Source organism: Balaenoptera acutorostrata, chromosome X (genome assembly GCF_949987535.1).
Source record: "Balaenoptera acutorostrata chromosome X, mBalAcu1.1, whole genome shotgun sequence".
Taxonomy (NCBI): Eukaryota; Metazoa; Chordata; class Mammalia; order Artiodactyla; family Balaenopteridae; genus Balaenoptera; species Balaenoptera acutorostrata.
The window spans coordinates 99,981,021-99,991,597 of NC_080085.1; the positions used below are offsets into that span (position 1 = coordinate 99,981,021).

The 10,577-nt window shown below is 37.6% G+C and overlaps 1 pseudogene; it reads right to left on the reverse strand.

Moving 5' to 3' along the window:
- Window positions 1-6,468: 6,468 nt before the first annotated feature.
- LOC103013917 (SH3 domain-binding protein 5-like) lies at window positions 6,469-7,631 on the reverse strand (annotated as a pseudogene).
- Between the last annotated feature and the right edge of the window lie 2,946 nt (window positions 7,632-10,577).

Below are 10,577 nucleotides of genomic sequence, written 5' to 3' on the forward strand. Positions count from 1 at the left end.
GATTGTATTATGAGATGGGGCCTTTGGGAGGTAATTAGGTCATGAAGAAGGAGTCTTCAATAATGGAATTAGTACCCTTTTAAAACAGACCCCAGAGAGCTCCCTTGCCCTTTCTGCCCTGTGAAAACAAAACAAAAAGATGGCCATCCTTGAACCAAGAAGTGGGTCCTTACCAGACACCAGATCTGCTGGTGACGTGATCTTGGACTTCCCAGCCTGCAGGACTGTGAGAAAGAAATTTCTGTTGTTTGTAAGCCACACAGTCTATAGTACTCTGTTATAGCAGCCTGAATGAACTAAGACGTTCTTGGTACTAATTATAAATATTTGCATAACACATTTAAGAAAAAACAATTTATTTTAATATTTAAAGCTACGCAATCACTTTGGCATATAAAGTTCCACTCGAAATTAATTGCCATAATTATCTATTGTAGATTAATGCAACCCCAGATATCCTCAGAAATCTGTGCTGTAGACAGAAGCATTAATTTGCTTTTAGCTACTGAACTGTGAATAACAGATCTTATTCATAAATTATGGCCACTAAAAGTAATACTATTTTTGTTTTTTTCTGCCACTCTGAAAATCATTTCAAATTGCTTTGGTAGTTTGTGCTTCCTTAAATTAAGGTATCTTCCTTGGCTATCACTATTTAAATAACTAGGGGTTATTTATTTACTGGTTGATTTACCGATACATTTAATCATTCAAATGTTTATTGACCATCAACTTTGCATTATGTGCATTTCTAGGATGCTGTGTATACAGTAGAGAGTGAGACAGGTAAAGAACTAAAATGCAATAAAGTTAAAGCCATAATTGAGAAATGTGTGTATTGTAAAAGGAGCAAAGAAAAAGAGACTAACTCTGCCTGTGCAAGTCAACAAAAGATTCACAGAGTATTGCTAGCCTTTGAACTGAGCCTTGAAAAATCATTAGGAGTTTTCAAGTCTGATGAGTCCTATGGGATCACATAAAGTGGTTACTAAGTCGTTCCATGAGGGATCTTGAAATGATTATTAGCAGCTTAGCATGTGAAAAGGGCCCAAAGCTGGAGAAAGACTAACACTGAAGAATTCCAACCAATTCAGCATGACTAGAACTTGAGGGTTGGATAGTGATGGTGGCAGTGAGCAGAAAAATGGTGGGAAATAAGACGAGAGAGAAAAACTTGAGTACGATGGGTGTTAAAGGCCATGGTAGCAAGTTTGGCCTTCATTTTGTAGGAAGCGGATAGCCATTTAAATGTTTTAAACTGAATTCTGGTTGCATCATAGAGAATGGTTTGGAAAGGGGCAAGACTTGGAGGCATGGAAGCCAGGAAGCCAGGAGACTATTGCAGTGATCTAGGTGAGAGCCAGGGAGGAGGAATGGAGAGGGGAGATGATGAGCTCACTGCTATCTGTGTTCTATATTACCTCTGCTTCTATCCATACTCCTTCTCCTTTTCTCATTCATAACTAGAATCCATGAGGCTACCCCCTTTCCAATAATTTATTTTATTATTTTCAATATTTAGCTGGCAATCATATTTCTATTTTGCTCTCTCAAAGTAATTCCTATCACAATACTTCTTTTCAAATACCCAACTTCACTGAAAGAAGATTCTTGTTTATATTTTGCTAAATTTTAAATATTTTAACTATCTAACTTTAAATCATGTTCACTCACATTGAACAACACAGATTTTATAAAGAGTTTTATGAAGTGGATGCCTCACAAATATATTCCAACTATGGTGAGGCTTAATTTTATCAATATACGTTTAGTCCTGCAATATGAATACAATTAGTTTTTCTCTCTCTCAGTCACACATATATTTCACATAGAGGATATTCCAAAGTCATCTTATAATATGAACCAGAGAAATAAATTCATTTGATGGAAGAATCAGATTATACTCAAAAGGGAAACAATAAATGACCCAAAGAGGGAGAAAAAAGCTTTCATTTTTTAAGAATGTCATTTATCAACTCATTAATTATATTAATAACTTAAATTTGTAAGAGACTTTACAATTTTAAATGGTTTCACATTCATTTTCCAATTTTAATTAAAAGAAGAACAGTTGTAAAAATTTAGTTAATAATGTGACATTATGGGTCTTAATGTGGAGTTAATATCCATTATTTTCAGGATTCTTTAATTTGTTTAATTATTAGGGAGACACTTGCTGAGTACCTACTATGTGTTCATGATTATTTTAAATGCACTGGCAAACAGTAATGGATTTATACAGAGTCCCCTCCTTGATTATCTTACAATTCTATTTTCCCACTGGGGAAGTACAAATGGTTGAATAAACATATCATTTAGTGTTAGCAAGGACAATAGTGTGAATATCTAGAGACACACTTTTTATTAAGTTTGGGAGTTTGAGTCTAGAAAAAGTCTAGATTTATATTATAGCTTTTCATTTCTAAGCAATGCCTTGAAAAAATAATCCTCCACAATTTTAAGGGAACTGCTTTAATTTTAGTGTATAATGTTGTCAAGAGAGAGTTTTACTATATTACATTATATACGACAATGTATTTTATTTCTAAACTAGTAACATTCTAAACTAATAACACTAAGCATTATGCTTAGTGGAAATATTAACTTTCATACTGCAGACAGAACTTGTTCTGTTCAGGGACTGATTAACCAAGTATGGTTTTCTTATGAACTTTTATTGCCTTAATTCTGGCCATATTCCTAATTCTTATTATTTCTACTACCAGATGGATGAAAAAGAGGAAAGTTTTAAGAAGTCAGTTGTATTGCATGCCTTTCCAATTTTTTCTTATATTTTTACTCTAAACAATGCATATTCCAGTGAGGAGTGAAAGGATTTGTGAGCATACGGGTCCTCATCTGCTGCCACCTGTGAAAATCAGCATTAATCTTTAAATTCTTTCCCTGTTTCCCAAAAAACATTGACAAAGTTAATCATACACAAAGTTAATTAGAATTTAGTTCTACTAAAATATCTCATCATCTTCAGCAATTCTCTGTACCGCCGGAAGATGCAGTTTAGACAGAATGACTGCACTGATGCTTATCGAAGTAATTGAAAACTGGGGGGGGGGTTATTTTAAATTTAATCATTTTTAAGTTCCAACTTTGGAGTATGCTATGAATTGAATTGTGTAACACAACAAGATATGCTGAAGCTGTAACCTCCAGTGCCTATGAATGTGACCTTATTTGGAAATAGGGTCTTTGCAGATATAATCAAGTAAATATTCGATCATTAGGGTGGGCCCTATCAATATGACTGGTGTCTTTATAAGAAGAAGAGGAGAGACACAGACATAGACGTACAGGGAGAATGCTATATGAAGACAGAGACAGTAATGGGAGTGATAGAGCTGAAAGACAAGGGTTTTCAGGACCCGTGGATTGCTGGCCACGAGCGGAAGGCAAGGAAGTATTCTACCCAGAGTACCAGAGGGAGCATGGCCCTGTTGACAGCTTAATTTCAGGCTTACAGCCTCCAGAAGGGTAAGAGGATAAATTTCTGTTGCTTTAAGCCATCTGGTTGTGTACTTTGTTAAAGTAGCCACACAAAACTAATATAGAGCGTAAGCACATTATTTTCTTCAAGAGAATAAAGAGCATACAGGCATGTAACTCCAAGTTCACAGGGTTGGATGGGGCCAAGAGGTAGGTGCTTAATAGCGGTCAGTAACTCTGTGCTTCTAAGACATAGTCTGGTTCAAGTAAAGGAATGATTGTTGTTTTCTAATTAGCTGCAAGGAGGTGTATGCTCCTTTTTTTCCTGACTCACTTTTTTTTTTAAGTAAACTTTTCACTTTAAGATAATTGTAGATTCACATCAATCGAAATATTTGGATACTACTGTATTTCCCTGGATTTCATAAAGGAAGAGATCAAAGAGTTAAGCAAAAAGATACATCTGATCTCATTATGTGAGACTCTTAAATTTAAAATAATGATTAAAGAGGAGTGAATGTTATCACAAATGGAGTTATGACTGATTATGAATAATAATATGAAGGAAGAAAAAAGCACCCAAAGCAGTCACTGAAACTGCAAATGAAGCTTTCTGTTGAACCTAGATTTGTAAAGTGTCATGATTGTATCGAAGAAGACTTTGAGAAGAGTGTTTAGGCAGGTGATGGCCAAAATGAACTGAATTTGGGGAAAAGGATATAATATCGATGGGTGACAAGAAGATCTTATTGTTAAAGCTCTCGTCTGCTCTTTCAACACTAATCATCATTGAAGAGCATTTTAAAATGTCATTAAAAGTAATTGAAAGAAACGTGTGTATAAGGTGAGAAAGCATTTACCTGCTCTGAACAAATCTGTCAGTGAAATCACCAAACTTCACTTTTTATCAGGAATCATGGGGAAATATATAGATGTTGTCCACTTTTAGAGTATAATTGATTAAAGCAGTGATATTTAGCCTAGAACATAAAAAGAAGGCATAACAGTTTTTAAAAACCTTGGAATTTGGGGTGACATCAGAAAATGGCAGAGTAGGAAGCTCCAGGCTCTTGTTCTCCCACAAAAATAATTATTTTTTTAAAAAACTAAGTACTGGCTAAAATAACTTCATAGGAGTCCTAAAAAATAAATGATGATCAGATATATGATATACGATTTCATATGATATCAGATAAATGATTTGCAAATGTTGTCTTTTCACTATTATAATGTCATTTGATGCACAAAAGCTTTTAGTTTTAATGAAGTCTAGTTTATTTTTTTTTATTGATTGCATGTGCTTTAAGTGTCTTTGGCACCTATAGCGACAATAAATTTTAAAGTGCAATTTCTAGTCACATTACCACCAATCTTCACACTAGAGGCTTATTTACCTAAGTTCCTATTACTTAATACATCATACCCAGCTTTCAACAAAAAACTACAAAGCATATTGAGAGGCAAGTAAAAAACATGGTCTGAAGAGGCAAAGCAACATCAGAAGTAGATTCAGATATGGCAGAGACATTGAAATTATCATACTGAGAATTTTAAATACTTATGATTAAAATGTTAATGGCTGTAATGGAAAAAATAGAAAGCATGCAAGAACAGATGGATAATGTAAGCAGAGACATATAAAATCTAAGAGAGAATCCATAGGAAATGCCATAAATCAAAAACACCGTAACAGAAATGAATAATGCCTTTGTTGAGCTCATCAGGAGACTGGAAATAGCTGAGGAAATAATCAGTGTGCTTTAAGATATGTCAATAGAAATTTCCTAAACTGAAATACAAATAAAAAAATAATTGAGAAACAGAACATCCAAGACATATGGAACAATTTTAAAAGATACGACATATGCATAATTAGAGTGCCAAAATGAGAAGAGAGAATATAGCAGAGGAAGTATTTGACATAATTGTAACTAAAATTAATGATAGACACCAAACTGAAGATCAAGAAGTCTCAGAGAACACCAAGAAGAATAAATACCAAAAGTACCAGACATAGATATATCATATTCAAAACTCAGAAAAGCAAATACAAAGAGAACAACTTGAAAGAGGTTGGCTGGGGTGAGGGTGAGGAGGAGACATGATATTTCTATAGAGACAAGAATTACAGAAGGCTTCTCATTAGAGACCAAGAAAGCAAGAAGAGAGAGTACAAAAAAATATTTAAAGTGTTGAAAGAAATGAACTACTAAACAAGAATTCAATATCCTAGTTCTGTGGAAAATGCCAATGGTAATTTGATAGGCATTGCATTGAATCTGTAGATTGCCTTGGGTAGTATACTCATTTTAACAATATTGATTCTTCCAATCCAAGAACGAGTTATATCTTGCTATCTGTTTGTGTCATCTTCTATTTCTTTCTTCAGTGTCTCATAGCTCTCAATGTCACTGAAACTTCATTAGTGCAGTTTAGAGGAAATGCTTAAGATTTGGCATACAGTAAGTCCCCTACATACGAACCTTCAAGTTGCGAACTTTCAAAGATGAGAATGTGCATTCGCATGTCCGGTCACCTAAGTTAGTTCACATGTCTGGCGTACATTGTCATGTGCGTGCATCCTCTACAAGTGGTTGTGTTTTTGTGTACTTTACAGTACTGTATAGAGTACAGTAGTACAGTATCTTTATTTCAAGCCCAGGATGTCTGGAAGCAAGCGTAAAAGCAGCGGTGATGTAGCTGGTACTGTACTGTACTTTTCAAGGTACTGTAGTGTAAAGATTAAAAATGTTCTCTTTATTTTTTGTGTTTGTTTTTTATGTATTATTTGTGTGAAAAGTATAAATCTATTACAGTACAGTATTACATAGCCAATTGTGTTAGTTGGGTACCTAGGCTAACTTTATCGGACTTATGAACAAATTGGACTTACAAACTGTGCTCTTGGAAGGGAACTGGTTGGTATGTAGGGGACTTACTTACATATTAAGTGATAAGTGGCACAATGTTTTCCATACAGTTTCATGTATAAATATTGATATGCACTTGGGCCAGAGCTGTGATGGATCAGCCGATCTGCGCCATTTTTATGTCAGGGATGATCCCGTCTCTGCCCTTTGAGCACTGGAGGGACAGTTGCCTCATTTCATCCTCCAAGGTGCGGCCCTCGCGGGGAGGGGCTGCTTTGGATCTTGCCATGGCACTGCTTGCTGACGTCCCGGTTGTTGGCTTTGTCACTCGTTTTATTCCCTGCCCCTTTTGCCCTGTCATCTCACTCTACCTCACACTTGGGGAAGGAGGTCCTGCTGCATTCGCCGAGCGCCGGGAACATCATCACGAACTCTGACGGACACGGGGCTGGGCAGGTGGTCCAGGCTGCCGGGCCTCACAGCCGTGGGGGTCTGGTCAGTGGTCGGGTATCTCAGACTGGCTCCTGGGTCCTGAGCTGAAGCTGGACACAGACTGGGTTTCCGAGTCATTTTCAGCCACAGAGGTCCTACAGTTGTCATCTCCAGAAGCCTCGGAGGCCACAGAAACGACATCCAGCTCGGCCTTGCGCCCCGACAGGTTCTCTGTGGTCGCGCTGCCACCTTTGGCCCTGACGCCGCGGCTGCGAAGCCCCAATCGCACTGGCGCGCTGCTGCTCGTGCATCTTGTCCGAGATTGTCCCCAGGTTCCTCAGGGCCATCTTGTATTCGCCCTGCACCATGACAGCTTGGCCTGCAGGTCGTCCACTGTCTTCTTGAGTTTGTTCTCCAGCTGCCGCAGGCGGTCCGTGGCCGTGTTGTACCTGGTCGCAGGCTCCTTGTGCTCCAGCTAACTCCTCAGTCTTGCTCAGCTCCGCCTCCTTGACCCTCTGCGTGGCTGACTCAGCATCTCCTGCGAGGCCGAGTCGAGCTGCCGCTTGTCATCCTCCAGCAGGCGCTGCTCGGCCAGCGGGATAGTCTCCTGCGTGGTTCTCAGAGCTTCCAGCTGAGCCAGCCTCGCCACCCTCCGCACCTCCCGGTAGGGCTTCGGATCTTCCACGGCTTTGCGAATTTTCTTCACCACTTTGTCCAGTTTCACCGTCGCTTCTACCAGAACAGAGCGGAACTTGTGATAGATGTCCTCAAGTTCAGTTTCGCGTCTGTTGATATCATCTGTGGAATTGATTGAATGTCTTCAGTTCTCCCTGGATCCGGGGGTCCACCTTCCTCCTCCTCCCGCCCCGGCTCCATCCCCTCCTTCTCTTCCTCGGAGTACGAGTCCCCCTTTGGAGTGACCGCGGGGAGTGGTGGCCGCGGGCTCCGCCCCACCTGGTGCTATCAGGAGGCACTGCTGGCTTGTGTAGTTTTAAAGAACAGCAAGAACCACAGGGCCAAAAATAAAGTAAGCAAAACAAGAGTGTCAGGAAAGGAAGATGGACAGACATATAAGAACGAGATTACGTAGAACTTCACAAGCCATAAGATATTTGGATTTTATTCTAAATCTGAAGGGAAACCATGAATCAAGATACTCTAATTTATATTCTTTTTTTTTTTTTGCTAATACTTTACTGAGGGTAAATTTATGTAAAGTGAAATACACAAATCTTAAGTGTACATATCAATTAATATTTACAAATATATATGCCTTACTCTCAGACCAAATAAAGAACATTTCCATTACACCCAAAAAGGTCCCTCACAAATATTTCCAGTCAGTACCTTTGCCCTGCTACCCTCTACCACCAGGCAGAGAAATGACTATTCTAATCTCTATCACCAAAGATTGATTTTTAATGTCAACACGATACATTGACAAGCTGTAAGATACACATGATGTTTATGTCCCTACACATGCTGAATGAAATAATAAGATGCAGATGGGGTGGGAGACAAAATTATGGATATCAGGGAGAAAGCACTGCCCAAGAGATATCTGAAATTCTTCCATAGCCTGATTAGAAGATGGCGAGAGTCTTGAAGTATATGAATACCTTCTTTATCTAATTTGCTCATATTAGTAATTTCTTTTCTTTACCTCACTACATTACAATCTGACTTCTTGTTTCCTGATAAGTTAGTTTCAAACTTATAACAGATTGGAAATTGGACTTCTTTATTTGATATTTGGAGTTTTTCAGAAGAAAGCCACTTTATTTTACTCTGTGTAGAAACCAATATCAGAAATAGCAATATTAGAAATATCATTCTATTAAATCAGATAGGATTTTGTAAATGGCAAGGCCCATCTTCGAGCTCTGAAAATGATTATTTCACAGAAATGATAGAAGCAACAAAAATCACTAATTCTTTTCTACTTAAAGATTAACCTTACTAAAATAATATAACTGTCAGGGAAAGCATGATTCATTTGACTTAATCTCAGGTATATTAGTGGGGGAATTTAGAGGCATGCTTTTAGAGCTTATTGTTGCAATTTAGTATCCCAAAGGATCTCAGAATCACCAAAGTTAATTTTCAGGAACAGCTTCTAGGGGATTTTTTTTCTTGTATGATATCTTTTTTAAACTTGATTTCAGCTCACTGGGAAAAAGTAAGTGGTTCTTAATAATGGGTGGTAATTATTAGTGAAGTTATTTAGAAATGCCTTGAAATATACAGAGAAAACATGAGCATATCAAATAAATATAGCTTTTACTTAGCATCTGTATGGTTGGATCCTTAGTTCTGGTTCAGTGACTTTGTGACAATAACATTTTATCCTTAATCAAAAAGAAAATTTATCTCAAAATTTCCATTTTAGGTCAGAATGAAAAGGAAAAAGCATGTAGATGGCTACTTGTATAGAACACAGTGTAGCCAGTGTCATCTTCCTTTTCCACTTGGAAGCAACAACTCATGCATGGTAATTACAGACATATCTTACTGAACAAGCCTAACAGATGAACATATTAGCTGAAGGAGGGTGAATCAAGGTCACTTTAGAATCACCTCATACAATAATCTCTTAATTTTCCGGTATTCCTTTAATATGGACTTGCTAGTAAACAACATCTACGAAACATTAAGAAATTTGAAGTGAACTCTGGGCAATTTCAGATAATATATTTTATAGTGCTTTATTTGTAGTTTAGTGTGAAACATTTTATTACTTATAATTTATGAAAAAAATTCTAAAAAGAGCACTGTTTACCCAACACACAGCATACAATATACCAAATTATGAGTACCTTTGAATCCCTTTGTGTACCTTTTTTTTTTTTTTTTTAATAAATTTATTTATTTATTTATGGCTGTGTTGGGTCTTCGTTTCTGTGTGAGGGCTTTCTCCAGTTGCGGCAAGCGGGCGTCACTCTTCATCGCGGTGCGCGCGCCTCTCACTATCGCGGCCTCTCTTGTCGCGGAGCACAGGCTCCAGACGCGCAGGCTCAGTAGTTGTGGCACACGGGCTTAGTTGCTCCGCGGCATGTGGGATCTTCCCAGACCAGGGCTCGAACCCGTGTCCCCTGCATTGGCAGGCAGACTCTCAACCACTGCACCACCAGGGAAGCCCTGTGTACCCTTTGATCATACTCCTCTCTCTCCTTTCTTCTCAGAGATAATGGCTGTTCTAAATATTATTCATAATTGCTTTGATTTTTATTTTAATTTTGCCATGTGAATATGTATCCCAAAACATTATACTCTTTTTCATGTATGTAAGTTGTAGAAATAGGATCAGACTATATGTGTTCTTCTGCAACTCACTTTGTTCATTCAACTTTATGAGATTCACCCGCATTGAGACATACATCTGTAGGTCTTTCAATTTCACTGCTATGTTGTTTTCCATTGTATGAATATATTTGAATTTATTTATCAGTGTTGATCTTTATGTAAGTTTGGATGTCTCCAGTGTTTTGTTTCTAACATCACTGCTATGCACGTTCTTCTGCATGCCACATTGTCTTTATATGTGAGAGCGTCTCTAAGGTCTATATCTACAAATGGAATTGTTACATAAAAAGATATGTGCATCATCAGCTTTACTAGATAATGTTAAATATCATTTTTTCCAAAATGGTTCTAATAATTTATACTCCCACAAGCACTGCATTAGAGTTCTAGAAATTCTACATCCTCACAACTCAACAGCAATGTCAGATTTTTCATATTTGCCTATGTGGTGGGTGTGAAATGGTATGATTTCAATATACACTTTCCAGGTTATTTAATAAGTGTATGCATCTATTCATAGAACTTTATTGT